This window comes from Vombatus ursinus, unplaced genomic scaffold (assembly GCF_900497805.2).
Source record: "Vombatus ursinus unplaced genomic scaffold, bare-nosed wombat genome assembly UNPS02000582.1, whole genome shotgun sequence".
Taxonomy (NCBI): domain Eukaryota; kingdom Metazoa; phylum Chordata; class Mammalia; order Diprotodontia; family Vombatidae; genus Vombatus; species Vombatus ursinus.
Window position 1 is genome coordinate 24,135,241 of NW_020940360.1, and position 18,585 is coordinate 24,153,825.

Genomic DNA, 18,585 nt, shown 5'->3' on the forward strand with positions numbered 1-18,585 from the left:
GTGTGCACACATATATACATATATACATTCATATACACATATTTATGCATATATAAACATATATGTATATATGTTTGTGTGTTGTATCCTTCTTGCATAAAGTAAGTTTTTTCAAATTCTAGAGCAGCAGCACCCACAAAAGGATGAGTGAAACAATTTTCCCACACACAACAACTTAGAAGGTTGGCAGGAAAGGTCTATTGCACCAGGATGAGAGAGAAGCATGGTCTAGTGCAGGATGCACCAGTGCAGACTGGGCTCCAGCAAACCAGGAGTAGACCTCAGGGTAACTGAATCAGTGGCAGCAGTGGCAGTTTCCAGATCTCTTAGTCCACAGATGGTAAGTGACAATGGGTCAGAAGGAGAATTATAAGGGTCCCTTTGCTGGTACCAGGGGGAGGCGTACTGCCTACACTTGGATCTGGGTCACAGACCTGGGTCTTAGTCCTAGTGCGAGGAGAAAAAATAGCACAGCAGAATTCATGGCCACAGGGGAGCAGGGACTCAGGTCACAGTTCCAGAGTTGAAAAGAGTGCTTGTGGTTGCTCACAAACTAGTGCACAGTACAAGAGAGGTGTAAACACCCCTTTTCCTAGATCATACCACCTTGAAAGAGCCAGAAACTTACAGGTTCCCAGAATTACCTCTGAAAACAGCTGCACAAAAAACCTGAAGCTTGGGACAGTGTCCCCTCCACTTGAAAAGCAGAGCCCCATTTTAGCATAGAGTTAAAAGTCAAAAATAGGCTGCAAAGTGAGCAAACAACAGAAAAAATTCTGACTATAGAAAATTACTATGGTGACAAGGAAGATCAAAACACATTCAGAAGACAACAAAGTCAAGGCTCCTACACCCAAAGCCTCCAAGAAAAATATGAATTGGTCTCAGGTCATGGAAGAGCTCTAAAAGGATTTTAAAAATCAAGTAAGAGAAGTAGAGGAAAACCTGGGAACAGAAATGAGAGTGATGCAAAAAAAATCATGAAAACAGAGTTAACAGCTTGGTAAAGGAGGCACACAAAAATATATTGAGAAAAAAAATACCTTAAAAACAAAATAGGCCAAATGGTAAAAGAAGCACAAAAATCTAATGAAAAGAAGAGTGCCTTGAAAAGCAGAATTGACCAAATAGAAAAAGATATATAAAAAGTCACAGAAGAGAAGTATTCCTTCAAAAGTAGAATTGGCCAAATGGAAAGGAGGGACAAAAGCTCACCAAAGAAAATAATTCCTTCAAAGTTAGAATTGGACAAGTGCAAGATAATGATTTTATGAGCCATTAAGAAACAATCAGACAAAAGCAAAAGACGGAAAAACAGAAGACCATATGAAATATCTCATTGGAAAAACAACTGACCTGTAAAATAGATCCAGGAGAGATAATTTAAGAATTAATGGACTACCTGAAAGTCATGATCAAAAAAAAGAGCCTAGACATCTTTCAAGAAATTATCAAGGAAAACTGCCCTGATATTCTAAAACCAGAGGTAAAACAGAAATTTTAAAAATCCACCAATAACCTCCTAAAAGAAATCCCAAAATGAAAACTCTGGTAAATTATAGCCAAATTCCAGACCTCCCAGATCAAGGAAAAAATACTGCAGACAGTCAAAAAAGAACAATTCAAATATTGTGGAGCTACAGTCAGGATAACACAAGATTAGCAGCTTCTATATTAAAGGATCAGAGGGCTTTGAATATGATATTCTGGAGTGCAAAAGAGCTAGGACTACAACCAAGAATCACCTACCCAGAAAAACTGAATATAATCTTTCAGGGGAAAAATGGGTATTCAATGAAATAGAAGACTTGCAAGCACTCCTGTTGAAAAGATCAGAGCTGAATAGAAAATCTGACTTTCAAAAGAAGCATATAAAGGCAAACAACAAAGAGAAATCATAAGGGATTTAGTAACATTGAACTGTTTATATTCTACATGATAAAATTATATTTATAACTCCTAAAAACTTCCTCATTATTAAGGCAGTTAGAAGGAGTATACATAGACAGAATGCAGAGGTATGAGTTTAATATGATGGTTTGATTATCTAAAAAATTTAAATTAAAAGATGGGAAAGAAGAATGCACCAGGAGAAGGGGAAAGAGAGAACTAGAACTAGAACTAGATGAATTATCTGACATAAAAGAGGCCTGAAAGAGATTTTATAGTGGAGGGGAAAATGGGGGAAGTAGATAGGGGAGCACATGAACCTTACTCTCACCGGAATTGTCTCAAAGAGGGAATAATATACACACTCAGTTGTAGAAATCTATTTTTACTATACAGGCAAGTAAAAAGGGAAGGGGATAAGAGAATGGTGGGGGAGGAGGGCACTGATAGAAAGGAGAGCAGTTTGAGGTAGGTAAAAGTCAGAAGCAAAATACTTTTGAGAATGGACAGGGTAAAAGGAGAGAGAGAGAGAGAGAGAGAGAGAGAGAGAGAGAGAGAGAGAGAGAGAGAGAGAGAGAGAGGGACAGGGGGGAAAATAAGATGAAAGGAAATACATACTTAATAATCATGACTGTGAAAAAAAATTACAGTGAGTTTCTCTAATAGACTTCCTTTCTCAAACATATAGAAAAGGAGTCAAATTTATAGAAATAAGAGCCATTCCTCAATTGAAAAATGGTCAAAGGATATGAACAGGCAGTTTTCAGACAAAGTAATCACAGTTATCTATAACCATATAAAAATGCTGTAAATCACGATTGATGAAAGAAATGAAAATTAAAACAACTCTGAGCTACTACCTCATACCTGTCAGATTGGCTAATATGACCAAAAAGAAAAGTGACAAATGTTGGATGGGAAATGGTAATATTAAAACACTAATGTACTATTGGTGAAGTTCTATACTGATTAAACCATTCTGGAAAGCAATTTGGAACCATGCCCAAAGGGCTTTGAAACCATGCATACCCTTTGATCCAGCAATACCACTACTAGGTCAGGATCCCAAAGACATTAAAAAAAAAAGAAAAGCACCTATGTACACAAAAATATTTAGAGCAGCTCTCTTAGTGGTGGCAAAAAATTGGACATTAAGGAGATGTCTATCAATTGGGGAATGGCTGAACAAGTTGGTATATATGATTGTGATACAATATTATTATACTTTAAGAAATGATGAGCTCTCAGAAAAACATGGAAAGACTTACATGAATTGATGCAAAATGAAATGAGCAGAACCAGGAGAACATTGTATACAGGAACAGCAATATTGAATAATGATCTACTATGAATAACTTAGCTATTCTCGGTGACACAGTGATCAAAGACAATTCTGTAAGGCTTATGATGAAAAATGCTATCCATCCCCAGAGAAAAAACTAGTAGAGCCCAAATGCAGATCAAAGATACATTTTCTTTTCTTTCTTTGTTTTTCTTGGCTTTTTTTGTCTGTTTTCTTTCACAGAATAACTTACATGGAAATATGTTTTGCATGACTACACATGTATAACCTACGTCAAATTACTTGCCTTCTCAATGAGGTGGAGAGGGGAGAGAGGGAGAGAATTTGGAACTCAAAATTTGGGAAAAAAGAATGCTTAAATTGTTTTTACATGTAATTGGGAAAAATAAAATATGAAATAAGATCAAAAATTAAAAATAAAATCTACTAAAAAAGTAAAGTAAGGTTTCTGAAGGCAAGGACTATTTTTGTCTTTGTATGCCTGGGATCTAACGAAATGGGGTAAAGATGATAGGGACATAGATATTTTAATTAAATTTAATTAAACATGGCAAATAGACAGTGGAAACCAACAAATGAGTAAGTTAAGGTGGTAAGATGCATAGGCAAGCGGGTATAGAGGGCATACCTAAGCATACCCTAATAATGTCTCTGAAAAACTTTATATTTTGTGTCTCATTTTTAAGTTTTCATTTTTAATTAAAATTTGTCAAATTTTTAAAATCTTTCGAGTTTTATTTTCTTTAGTTCAATGAATTAAAAATCATGCCTTACATAATTGATTATTTAATAAATGTTTGCAAAAAAAATCTTTGAATACATACTCAAATAAAATCATGAGATCATATATCTAGAGTTAGAAGGGACCTTTGAGGCCATCTAAGTCCATTTTAAAAGGTGAGGAACTGGGGCCAAGAGAGGTTAAGTGACTTGCCTAAGGTCACATACCTGCTAAGTGTGTAAATGAAAACCGAACTTTTTCTGATTCCAAGCCTAGAACACCATATGGCTTCAATACACTGTCCATGCCTGGGGTAAGAAGTAAATTATAGATACTTAGGAGGCAGCATCAAATAAAGAGAGACCACTTGTAAAGTAGTGAAAAGCAGGGACTTTTTGTAGAAGACACAGACCCTGCCTTCAAGGAGCTCGCAATTTCATTATGATATTGTCTGTCAATACATTGCTTCTTATTTGTAGGCCTGAAATATCCTTTAACAAATCATATATTTTTTGGGGAGCTTTGCCTCCTCAATACTAGGATTACCTCTCTACATACTGCGTGACTTGTGTCCCAAAAATTAACATTATAATATCGGAATATTTCCTTAGAAAAAGGATGCTTACATCTGTTTGGAATAATAATGATCTTTTTGTATCATACATGGTTTACTTATAGTGGAGTAGTCACTCTCATTCTCATTCCATAGGACAAGAATAAAAATTATACAGACTTCTGAAATAAAGATTACCACCAAGGAACTGTTGATATCATAATGGTATTTGAGGAGACCATTATGTTAGGTTTCACCACCTGCTTTTCATGTGTGGGATACAAGAAGGATGGGGAATCTTAAAAGAAAATTATTTTTTGTGAACTGCTCCTAAGTATGTGGGACAACCTCAGCCAATTAGAGGCTATTCATTAAGGCCAAAATGTGTTGCCTGGGTAGCAGATTAATAATGGCACAGACTTCTTTAGGTTTCATGACATGGTCTATTCACTGGCAAATGTATTAGATTTGACAGTTTGTAGCCTATTAAGTGTATCCATTAGAAAGAAATAACTGTGATTTCCAAAGTCTTGATGATTAAATGTTGCAAAATTCACCAAAATTCCAATGAAATCCATGGTTTACTTCTATACATAAAACACAAGGCTTCATTCAAAATCTAGCAAGCAAAAGTCATTCAGAAAGATCTTATGTCCATAGAGCTAATCAGTAATGTTTTGAATTTAAAATATCTGTCACGCAGCTACTGGTTTATCACTAAGCAGTAACAGCTACTCTTACAAGTCCCTGCCTTCTAATTCACCTTTATGCTTCTTACCCTGTGCTCCTGAAATGACAAAGTTAGAGGTGATAGGAGAACAGTTTTTGTTTCACTGTCCCTTCTCTGATTTTTCATCTTTCTCCCTTTTTCTTTTATCTGAAATATTTGCAAACAGTCTACACCACTAGTAATACTAATTACTAACATTTATATTGGGCAGTTAGTTGGCATAGTGGATAGAGTGTCAGGCCTGAAGTCAGGAAGACTCATCTTCCTGAGTTCAAATCTGGCCTTAGGCACTTACTAGCTGTGTGACGCTGGACAAGTCTCTAAATCCTATTTGCCTCAGTTGCCTCATATGTAAAATGAACTGGAGAAGGAAATGGCAAACCATTCTAGTATCTTTGCCAAAAAAACTCCAAATGGAGTCACAAAGAATCAGACATTAATAAAATGACTGAACAACAACAAATGTTTATATTGAGCTTTAAGACTTACAAAGTACTCTAAATGTATTATCTCATTTGAACCTCAAAACAAGACTAGAAAAGTGAGGCTGAAAGAGGTTACAGACTTGCCCAGGATCACATAGCTGGTAAATGTCTAAGTGTCTGGCACATCAGGTCTTTCTTTTTTTTTTCCACTTTTTTATTAATTTATTTTGCTTTATCAACAATCACTTGCATAAGCTTTTGAGTTTAAAATTTTTCTACCCCTCCCTCCCCACTTCCCACCCCAAGACCTCACTCAATCTGATATAGGCTATACATATACATTCCTATTAAACATATTTTCACATTAGTGGACATCAGGTCTTTCTGATGCTAAGTCCAATACTCCATCCCCTGCCTCAAGCTGCCTCTCAGGAAAAGGCAATATGAGCTATAAATTATAGTAATCAACTATTCAATATATCTTTATTGAGCATTTGGTATGTGGAGGGAGTCATCCTAGGCACTGGAGGAAACAAAGAAGCATTAAGCACAGTATTCACCCTCACGATGCTAACAATTTAGTTTGAGAGACAAACTATAGCTACATAAAATAGAACTTACAAGACTAGATATGAGAGGCAACATGGAAAAAACACTGAATTTGAAGTCACGAGATCTAAATCCAGACTCTGACATTTTGTTAAGTCATCATGGAAAAATTACTTCATCTTTCTAAGCCTTAATTTATTCATCTTTAAAATGAGGATGAAACTATTTTCAATACCTACCTCATAGGGTTATTGAAAGTGAGCTTAAAGCCCCACATAAATGTGAGTTATTATTATATGTTAAATGATGTAGCTATTCAAAGGATAGAGATTGTGGGTTGGGATTGGAGTTTTAAAGGGAAAACAAGCACAGAGAAACCATAGTTTTTCATTTCAGTGATAAACATACAGATTAATAACAACAACGATAACAGATTAAAATTCTCAAGTGCCTTAAAATTAACAAGACACTTCCCTCATAACAACCTTATATAAATATTATCATTCTCATTATACAAATGAGTAAAATGAGGCTTACAGGGCAGATTATGGGAATATATATATATATATATATATATATTGGCTAGGCAATGGGGTTAAGTTACTTGCCCAGGGTCACAGAGCTAGGAAGTGTTATGTGTCTGAGGCTGGATTTGAACTCAGGTCCTCCTGATTCCAGGGATGGTGCTTTATCCACTGTACCACCTAGCTGCCCCAGGAAACGTATATTTTAGACCAAAGTACAATCTACAGAAAAGATGTAAGATAGTTCAATAGAGCCCACATATTCAAGACTTCTCTCTCTTCTTCCTTTCCTTATCCTATGCCATATATCATTTCTTCCTTAAAGACAAAGTACATGTGCTAGAATCCGCTTACTGGTGTTAGCAACCCTCTGACTTTTTATGGAACCTGTGAACTCATCAGGGTAGGCATGCCCTTGGGAGAAAATTTTTCTGCCAATTTTTGCACCTGTTCTACAAATTATAGTCTTAGAGAGTTGCCTTAGAAATTAAAAGATTGGTTCAGTATCACATAGCAAATAACTGGCCAGAGTTAGAATTTGAATCCTGACCTACTCCTTCTTACCATGATTCAATTATTGAAGGAGATTGTTGTTCATCCTTCATTCCTGAAGACCAATGACACCATGAGGGTGATATGTTGACTTGCAAGTGGATTAGATTTAAGTGAGGCAGAACTGCACAAAGCCTCACTCACTCTCCTCTCAACAGTCATCAGAGTCCAGTGGCAAAATAAGAGTCAAGCTGATTGGTGATGGCCCCTATTGAAGAAGAAGGGGGAAAAGGCAGTTGTAGCTATTATAGAAACAGTTTAAGGCACTACAAAGTGAAATGACAGACTTAGACCCAAATGGTAGAAGTAGAAATAGAGCTCAGGGATCCCAACTAAGAGTTGATGGGGAGAAAAAAAAAAAAACTTTTCTCCCCCTAATTTGTGTTTGGGTCAAAGTTAGGTGACACATTCACATATATGCTCTGCCTTACAGAGATCTGCTTTATTTCCCATTTTCAAGCAGAAGCAAGATACATTTTAACTTCTGACTCTTTTCCCTTCCATTTCCTGTAAGAGTTTTTGGTGTTTTTTAATGCAACTTTTTTTTTTTGTTACCAAGTTGAAATTGGAAAGGTTCCCACCTGGCAATGATCCAGTCTAATTCAGTTCTAATATTTGGACCACACTAGTTTCTGTCATTGGTGTTCTTACTCCATATTCAACAGGTTTTGGATATGATGTCCTTTTTCTAAAAAAAGAAAAAAAAAACTAGAAGCATCCTGTATGATGGCAATGCTTCGTTTTCATGCAGAATGCATAGTTTCAAGTGTTCCCAACACTCACACCAGTTCCTTTCACACTGAAAATAGACATAGGGCCAATCTAAATGTAATCTTATTTTTTTTCTAGTCCACCAATCTTGCAGCTGACATCTTTGTAAACAATTAAGCATTCAAGAAAGTTTAACAAATGTGAAGCTAAATGGTGAGCCACTCCTTACTGATAATTTGTTCACTCCACCCAACAAGTATGAATTAAGTGCCTACTGTGTGCAAAGCACTAAGCTAGGTGACTTAAGATCTACAAATCACATCAATTTCCACAAACTACAGAAAAATAAAAATTTATTAAGAGTCCAAGTGAATCATTATTCAATTAGAGAAGCACCTAGCCTCACCCAACCTGGCTATTAAATTTTTTACTGTTTGTCTCAGATGGGAAAGAAAAAGTGGAGTAGATGAGAAACAAAAAATGTCCTTGGAAATATGAACAATTTTCTTATACAATTTTTATCCTTTGAAAATGTTCTATTCCTGTTCTAAAAGAATATGTAAAAACAATGAAAGATTCTCCAACTTTTTTTTAATGTGAAGGACCAAATGGACATGTCTAAAATAAGGAGTTTGATTCTCCCTTTTGGCTCAGAAGGATACATCAGACCCACCCTCTAAAGAACAGCCTAATCACTTCTACAACACATTGTAGCTGAGCAACAGGATGGCAAAACTCTGTCAAAATTATCCTCCGCATGGCCAAAATGCTTCCAGACAATATAACAGAAATGTTGCACCCAGTAACAATCTAGTCCCGTATTGGGTCAAACATTTCTAGTAGGTTGAGAACCTAGCCACAACTTAAATTCACACTGGATCAAGTATTTTAAGTAGGAAAAGCAACTCAAGAAACACATAGATGGCTTCTTCATGTTTCTGGCCTCTCTCCTGAGTTCTAGTCCCACATCTCCAGTGGTTCTATGGTCATCACTAACTGGTTATTCCTCTTTAACTTCTCATTTAACATGTATAAAATTAAACTGGTTTCCTTCTCTCAAAACTAGCTTCCCTGCTGGACTTTGCAATTTAGTTCAAGGATATCATCCTTTCACAAGTTGTTTAGACACAACATTTTATAATCACATTGGATTACTTCTTTTTCTATTGAAATTTCCTTCATAATTTCTCTCAATCCTTTCCTTTCTATTTCCATAGCCAACACCAGGCCATCAACACATCATACAATAATTATTTCCTAATTAGCGTCTCTGGTTCTAGTCTCTTCTCTCTCCAATGCAGCCTAAAAACCACTGAAAGATTAACCCCCTGTGGAGGATTAATGGGAGAACATGGGCAAAAGTCACACAGAACAAGATGGCATGGACAGGTTGCAATCCATATCATTGAAGGGAATACCCACATTGATAAGATCAATTATCTATGGAAGATCAGACATAAATAACTTCAGGCTAGGGTCTTGCCATGTTTCCTTATGTCCCTGGTATCTAACAAATCACTACATACTTTATGACACCAATGTGTATTGGTCATGATAGTGATGATGGCTTTAAAAAACTGTTCTCTCCCAAGATACATATTGGGTATAAGTAGGCAGCAAAACATTCCCTAGACCAGAGGTGTTATGCTTGTTCTCAAGTACAGCCTGAAGAAGATTAAAATGAAATTGGGAAATAATTTAACAAAATAAGTAAAAACACAATACAAAATAGATACTGTTAATTTGTGGTTTTCTGAATCAATATGATGCCCACAGGGATTTGTTTCTATTTGAGTTTGACCCCACTTATCCTACATGACATTAGAAGATATTAATGTCCAAAAAAGTCATAGACTAAACCTAACAGGTGAATAACCCAAGTGGTACCTTGGCAACCACAAAAGGAGAAAGAGAATTGGAGTCAGAGGACCTAGTTCAATCCTATTTCTCACACCTTTGTTACCTTAGGTGACTCATTTAACCTCCCCTGGTCTCAACTTCTTCATCTATAAAATGAGAGAACTGTGTTAGATGGCCTATGAGGCCCTTTCCAACTTCAGATTTATGATCTTATGATCCTACAAAATAGTAAGAGAAATGTCTCCTAGACATTGGATGAATTTTCTATGAAAGATTTTATGAGAGGCCATGGGCAAGAATCACACAAGAGACAAAAGCTATAGGGGTCACAATGAGTGGAATGAATACCAACTGCCAGGAGATGACATACCCACCAAAGTATAAAATTATTCTGGGGTGGAAGGTTAATATTGTGAAAAAGCCCCAAATAATGTGATTCAAAATTAACCACTGTATCCATGCTAAAATTAGCTGATGAAACACACACACACACACACACAGAAAGAGAGAGAGAGTCAGTCATGTGGAGAATTCTTTTCCATTCAGTGTTCCTTTTCCACTTCTATCACATGTAACATGCAATCTTAAATCATATACTCAAGATTATAATCCTGGTACAAACATTGATTCTATCTGTGTTCATGAGCAAGACCCTAAGTTCATGGATAATTTATTTTTAACTTCATTTTTCCTATGTTTGTCAATTTGTCATGCACATATAAAATATTTCCTTCCTCCAAAAGAGGTGTAGATAATTATGTTTAAGAAATGCTGAAACTGAAAATCCTAAGCTAAAATTCTCATTGTTATAATCAGGAAGTTATTCCAAGGGCTGGAAATTTGTTTGTTTGTTTTCTATTTTTTTTTCTGCTTGACTTGACTCTAAGTTTACAAAACTGCTAAATTTAGAATTGTGGTGGGTTTTAAGCTAAATCTAAATAGCTATACTTCCCTTAAATCTCCTATGCACATTATCAATAAAAGCCTTTATAGACTATTATTCATGTGAGCACATACAGAGATTTTATCTTTTCTAATCAGTTTTTTAAATTCTGTATGTAACAATTTATTTGTTTTTCATAGAACACTTACAGGGCTCTAATGGCATTAGATAACCAGCATTCAATAGGTGGGTTGGCACTTGATGGCACTGGTCTCAGAAGTATTCAATGAGCATAATGTTGAATGCTTTTTAAAATTGTACTTGCTAGAATGGCTGTGGGTATAAGTTGCTCTGCACAAAAGGGTGACAAATAATGATGAAAGACACCAGAGTGCTCTCATGTGTAGCTTGGACCAGAAGAAGAAAAGAGATTATTGCAGCTGAACTTTTCACATGGAATTTTCTGGACCTTCCTTCAGTCTACAATCTACGCTCTTTCTCCACATCTTCTCTCTTCTGCAATAGAATTCCTACAAAACCCTGTGCACACACAGAAAAACACACAGTATCTATTGGCTCCATCAACAATGACCTTTAGAATTTTCAAGGACATAAGATCCCTTTTGTGAGGTGTAAACATGTTTGTTCTCAAACAGTTAAAGAACCAAATTGTTATTAGTTCTATCATTTTCTTCCTTAGCTGCGCTTCTCATCAGCTCCCAAATAGTTTCTTCTTGGGAAAAGAGAAGAAGCACAAGTTTCTAGTTAAAAACGACCAGTGCTGATGTTGGCCTTTTCAGGGACTGATATTTCTATTATCCTTTTAATTAACATTTTAATCCTTTAAAAATCATTTAATCCTGAGGAAGTATGTTAATGTGCCAAAATCACTGCTAAGAAAAGTGTCAACGAAAATAATAGCAGAAATTAATGATTTCATGATCTATCGGGTTTTCAAAGTATTCTATTGTTTAAAAAGCCCTCCATTACTCATTACAGGAAGAAAGAATCTTTAAGGGAAAAGGGAAAGTGTGTCCCAAATTACTGAACATTTATTCATTTGGTAAAGTCCAGGTTGTGTGTGTGTGTGTGTGTGTGTGTGTGTGTGTGTGTCCCTGTCTGAAACACTTGCTAATTGGGCTAAGTATCTTTTGTGTTAAGCAGCGCTGGGAGTAAAACTAGGTGTCCTCCTACTCCTGCTAAGGCTGCTCCTCCTTCCCCCTTCTGTTTTTCTGAATACTCTGCAGCCTCAAAGGCCTTTCTCCATGTATGTCTGTATTCCATGCCCTTTGAAAACCCAGGTCTCAGCTTTAGGGGCTCACTGTTCATTGATCTTCGTGGCAAGACTCGAGGCACTGATGCCAGTGGCTGTAACTGCTAGGTCTTGGCTCAGAGCATCTTTGGCAGGCCTCTCATTTAAGCAGTTAAAAGCATCCTATGAAAGGCTGTAACTCATAATGGGATAAATAACTGTGTGCATAATTGTGCAAACACTTTAGTAAGAGGAAGCTGGCTATTCCATGCTCTGTTTTTTAGACCTTTCAAAATAGACACACTCCTTTCATTCTCAATCAAGCTGTTACTTTATGACAAGCATTTGCATTATTACGAGGTGAGCCTTAAACTCAGAAAGTTGAGCTTTGCAGTTATAATATGCCATTGGTGGTTACAGAATGAGGACCAAACTCGTTGACGGGTGAAAATAGATATAACTGTTTTGAACCTCTCCACTAGAATTGTACTGAATAATACCAATGGTAGCACTTTGACTTTTAAAAGAGAATTCTGTAATTAGGCTTTGGATACACATGTTAATAAGTGAGCTGGATGACTCATAAGCAAGCAGCTACATCTTCCCACAAAAAAGCCCCCATCATTTCCTTCAGGGAATCGTGCATTGAGAAATGTTTCCCTTCATTAAATTCTACTCATTCTGTTAGCTTTTATCATCTTCAAAATCTGGGGGAGAAAAGAAAATTATTCTGTGGAATAATACCAGCAAACTCTCCCCCTCCCTCTCAAAACTTAAAAACTGAGAATTGGCAAAAGAGTATGTTTTCAACTATTTTCTTTAACCTAAAAATGCCCTTTGTTGTGACAATATGGGGTCCTGAGCACAGGCAGTGGGGAAGGACTCTGCTGTGTATAAATGAAGCCCCAAGTGGCAGGCTGAATGGGGTTTGATGTCTGTGGGCTGCAAGAAAAAGCAGGGGGGGTCTTTGTAAGGAATGATAGGAGAGCCCCAAGGTTTGTGACAGTATCTTCCCACCCCAACCTCCTAACACCTTAATGTGGAGAAGAGAGGAAGAAGGCACAAAGTAGGAAACATTTACTCTAAACTCATTTTGCGAAGCTTCGTTTTCCAAGTGTTGAGGGCTGTTTTCAGTATTTCCTATTCTCCACTGTGGAATATTTTTTTTTTACTTTCATACATTTCATACATTTTACTTTACTTTTTTTTTTTACTTTCATACATCCACAATCCCAGCTATGAGATGTTTGAGAGTTGGTTAGGTGAGTGTTTAAAAATATATGTATACACATATGTGTTTATATGTATATATATATATATATATATATATACACACATACAAGTAGGTACATGTGTATTATGTATGTATATTTGCAGTCACAGGAAAAAATTAAGATTATTTAAAGGTTTGTTTTTTCTTAATCTGACTTACTCAGTTGCCATTATCTAAAAATGAAATTGGCCTTTGTAGTACCCAGGTTGGTCTCATTTTTGAGAGAACAGTTTTGCTTTTAAAAGAGCATTTTAATCATTCTGAAACCTAATCGTACCCAATAGCTCTGCTTATAAAACAATTCCTGTTTGAGAACTGGAACACTCCTGGGAAAGGATTTTTTGTTTGTTTGTTTATTTGTTTGATTGTGTTTTGTTTTCCTTTCTAATTTTCTTCCATACCTCCTGATATTTTTTTGATAATTTTTCCTCAGTGGTAAGCTCATAAGTGCTACTAACTAACTAAATTCAGCAGGGTGGAGAGGTAATGGGGGCAGAATTCTGTCCCAGAACAGATCTTTGGGGAGCACCCCTACCCGGCCTCATGTTTTATTCTTGTGCTCCATGTACAGTTGGGGGAAGAAAACTGAGGAGTCTGAATGCTGAAAGAACTGTCCTTTGTGCGGCTATCTCTCCTGATGTGTTCCAGTAAAGAGGACAGGCACTGAGACCAAACACAAAAATCAAAATGGATTTTACTACGCCGCCAGTAAACAGCATGGCACAAAAGTCCATTGTGCTATGAGATAACTGCAAAGATGAATGGAATTGGCTGTCATTGAGGTGATTGTTGGGCCGTCACCATTGGCTCCCAGACTCGGCCTGAATTCCTTTATGGTTCATCAGGGCCTGTTGGTACCACAGAAAGTGTCGTGATCCTTTTTTTCACTAGGGCCAGATGGTGTCCTTTTGGAGGCCTTACTAATGCCCAGTTTTCCACATGTAAAACTCCTGGGAAAATGACCTAACTCACAGCTGCTTAGTGAGGCTTGAGCAGATCTTTAGAAAGACTTCTGTCAGGAACAAGGAGATTGTACCACTCTCTGGGGACGGGGAGGGGGGGAGGCTGTTGCCAAAAATGTATCAATTACAAACTATTTTTAAACTTCGGTAATAATTTGAATGGTGATATCCACAATATAAATTTTAATAGTCAGGCTCTGAAAGGGAAACTCACAAAAGCAGCTAATTGCCAGGGATGATTATTCTTCTCTGAGCAGAAGTTTTACCTTCATTGAGAGCAGATGGCGTGAATGAGAACAGAGAATGTGGTCCAGAAGGGTCGGGAAAGGACAAAAAGTGAAAGATTCCCTAGATAGCTTGCAAGAAGCCTGGGGAGAGGGGAGGGACCCTTGTGTTAAAAGCGGCTAGAGAAATTGGAAACTTTTGATGTATAGGGGTTGTGTTTACCAATGAATTGAATGATTCCCAGAGGACGGTCTACTGCAGGTGTGATTTTTTCGAGAGCAAGATGCCTTTTATAACAACTGAGCTATACTGAGAAGGCATCAAAGTTGCTATAGGGGCCAATTAGATCTATGCTGAAAGCTACTGTATGATTTTCCTGCTACCCCCACAAGGCATTAGCAATAATTAGCTTATACAACTGTTAATAACTTTGAAGAATAGCTTGTCTACTTATGCATATCTATATATGTGTCTGTGAACATATGTGTATATATTTTACATCTTGATACCCCCCCCATTTTAAAAGCCCTGTTTCTAATAATTAAAGCATTCACTATTATTTTCCTAAATAGTCAGGCCAAGGAGAAAGACTCACCCTATGTCATTTGTTTAAGTCTTTGGTACTTTGCAGAGAAAGCCTAAAAAGTCAGCATTCTCAGGAGAGCAAGTTCATGTTTTTTCTGTTGGAGAATTTAGAGAGAAAAATAACAGGAATCCCTCTCTAGCCAGGCTAAGTATTGGACTTGTTTTATTTTCTCTCATTGTATAAAATAACTTTTAAACATTCTCATAAAACTTACACATTCTTATTTTTTTTAGGGGGGGAAGCTAAAATTCAAATAATTAACTAATTAGTTAACTATTTCACCCACCCCACCCACCAGGTGATTGTAATAAAAGATAATTGAAAACAAACAAGTTCATATCATTAAAGCTATTAAAGAAAAATTTCAAAAGTCTCATCTCTTGAGTATTTTATTTTTTGAGTTAACAATGGCCAAGAGAAAAGAAAGTAAGATGCTCTTAGGAGCAATTTTTTCCCATCTCTATGAAAAGGGACATTTTGATGTTTCTTTTTTCCTTTTTCTGTCAGAGGATTGATTAAACAAAAACAGTCCAGGTGCTCCACTATAATTACTGCCCTAGATCCCCAATGTAGTAGTACAGATGAGCTTTGCTTCAGTTTTAACTTAGAAATTATTGATTGTATTGTTTGTCTGACATTTCACAGTGCATTGCCTCACTTACATAAATGTTCTCTGTTTATGCTATGATGGGAGCTGTCATAAAGTGAGGCAACATTCCATAAAATCCCAAAGGGAAAACAAATTTAGAGGCACTGCAGTTCACCCTGGAAGGGTAGTCTCGTGGTTACTCTTAACTGAGTTTATGTCATTCATCCTGAAAACATACCTTTCAGTAAAGGACCCCTATTTTTAAATTTAAAACTCCATGTTGGTGTTTATGGCTTGGGGGGGAGGAGGTGGAAAGATTTTTTTTCCTGCCTTCAGCAAAATGGGAATAATCAATAATCACCAAATCATCTTGTTGATTAGACTTTACTTTCTTATTAAACCTAATAAGAAAGGTCAGCAGAAACTGCCTGTAACCATGATTCAGATATGTGCTCACTTTTCTTTTGTTTCAAAACTATTTCCTTTTTGTTGGAGGAGGGTGCTAGCAATGAACACCAGCACAGGTACCCATCATGCACATAGGATCCCTGTCTTAAAACTGAAGGGGAACTATAGAGACGGATATAAGCCTGCATTTCACTGCTGAGGCAGTTACACACAACCAGGTTTTTTGTAAGAACTAGCCTCTGTCTCCTTCTTTTCATTTTGTAGGGGCACAAAGAAATTCTTCCCTCCCTTGGCCACAAAGCCCTGCAGCCCTGGACCTCCTTTATCAACTGCTCTTTCTTTCTCAGGCTACTAGATATTTTATTTACATATGTATTCATACATTTGTCAAAGTTACTGAGGGGGCTCAGAAGATCCTAAAGCCAGACACACATCTGCAGAGGAACAGCAGCTAGCTGTTTCAGTTGCCATTGTCCTGGGATGTGCTAGAAAGTGACTCTAACATGGCTTGTCTTCCTTCTAATTGTTGCCATTCCTGCTCCTTAGATGGGCTGGGGAGTCTGGATTGCATACTTTACCTTTACAGCCTGAAACCCAGTTTGATGCTGAGTGGTTATGTGCTTAGATGGTGTTTGGAAGACTCCTTGAGAGTGGGGACTGTGTGTGTTCGTCTTTATATATGCAGCACCTACCATAGTGCCTTTTTACATGTAGGAGGTGCTTAATAAATGTCGGTTGAACGTTATGTGGGGGTGGTACCATTTTTTAAAAAAGGCTCCCTGAATTAGAAGGTAGTTAGATTGGTTCCCACAGGGATCATCAAAGAAAAAAAATAAAATTGCTCTGTTGAGTCACACATTGTTGTGGTCTCTGGAGGATTTTATCTGAGAATCGGAAGATGTGATTAGAGAAGGAAAGGGAAGGGAAGGGAAGGGAAGAGAAAGAAAAGAAACAAAAAGACTCCAAAGGGGATCTCTAGCTCTGTCTAGCTTTTACTGTCGGTGTTGATGGTAGTAGTGATTGATTTCAACAGTATAGTGTGAACTGCTTGTGGGAACACCCTCCACCAATTCAGATTGGCAATTTATCAGTAATTTATGGTTTTAGAGGGTTGCCTGGGGTCACTAAGATGAGTAACTTGTCCAACACAGCTGGGATGTATCAATGAAAGAACTTGAACCCACGTCTTCCTGACCCCAAGGCCAATCCTCTATCCATGAGGCCAGACTATTCCTTTGCATTATTACCCCTCTTAAATATTTCTCTCTGAAAGTGGTCCTTCAATCTATATAAAAAATATGATATTTAATTGATACAAAGTCCTTTCCAGCTCTCAATCTATTATCCTTTTGAAGACTATAAAGCACTTCATAACCATTATCTCATTTGTTCCATGTAACAGCCCTGTGAGGCAGATGGTTTGTTTTTTAATTGAGATCTGTAAAGTCTTGACTGAAAAATGACTAAACAAACAAAAAGAAAAGTCTTTGGTATAGAGAATGCCCAGGAATGAAACTCCTACCAACGTAGATCCATCTGCAACTTTCCTACAATTTAGTCTCAAAGAATTGCCTGGGACATTGAGAGTTTAAATGATTTGCCCAAGGTCACAAAATATATTTCAGTGAAGACTTGAACTTTTTGACTCTGATGCCAGTTCTCTATCTAAAAACTAATGACTCTCCGTGAGATGTCATAAAAAATATCTCCAATTTATAGATGAGGAAACTGAGGCTTGTTAAAGTGTAGTGTGAGACGCAAGGTAACACAGCTTGGAAATGTGTTAGGTTTTGAACTGGAACCTTTGAACTTTTTCCTAAACTACTGCTGCCTCACTTATAGAGTGAAAACAGTCAAGTTTAGTAGGGACAATATAAAGTTGGAGTTGAAAAACAAGCTTCTTGATTTTTGTAACTCACATCCTCTGGAAAATTCAGTTTCTTAGTTGAAAGCATCCATGCTGTTCCTGAAACCGAAGACCATTTTCTAACATTGAGAAAAATCCCTTTGGCCATTTGTTATTTGTGAGAATGTGTAAAACATACATTTCCCACTCTTTTAAAGTTGTGAATTTTTAAAAATCAATTTTTAAAAACTATTTTTGCCCACAGGCAGTATTCTCAGTATTTTACCAACTAAAAACATGGTTACTGCCCTGTAGGTTTCCTATACTCTGTGTGTATACACAAAGACATACATATATAAATATATATATGTGTGTGTGTGTGTATGTATATGTATATATACATACTTATACATACATATACATATACACACATACATCTATGTGTGTATATTTTCAGGTGTTATTTGAAGATCAATCATTATTATCTACTCATCTATACTGCACTACTTACCTATAGTGCCCTATCCAGAGTAGATGCTCCCCAAATAGTTGTTTGTTGAATAAACAAAGTTACTGCAGAATTTGTGACATAATGAAGAGATGAAATACTGCCTCTAACCCTATTCTGACATATGTGTGTATATATATACATATATACTTATACACTTAGGCATATTTGCCACAATAATATAGATATGTCATTATCATTAAGTACACAGATTACATATGCACATATATATATA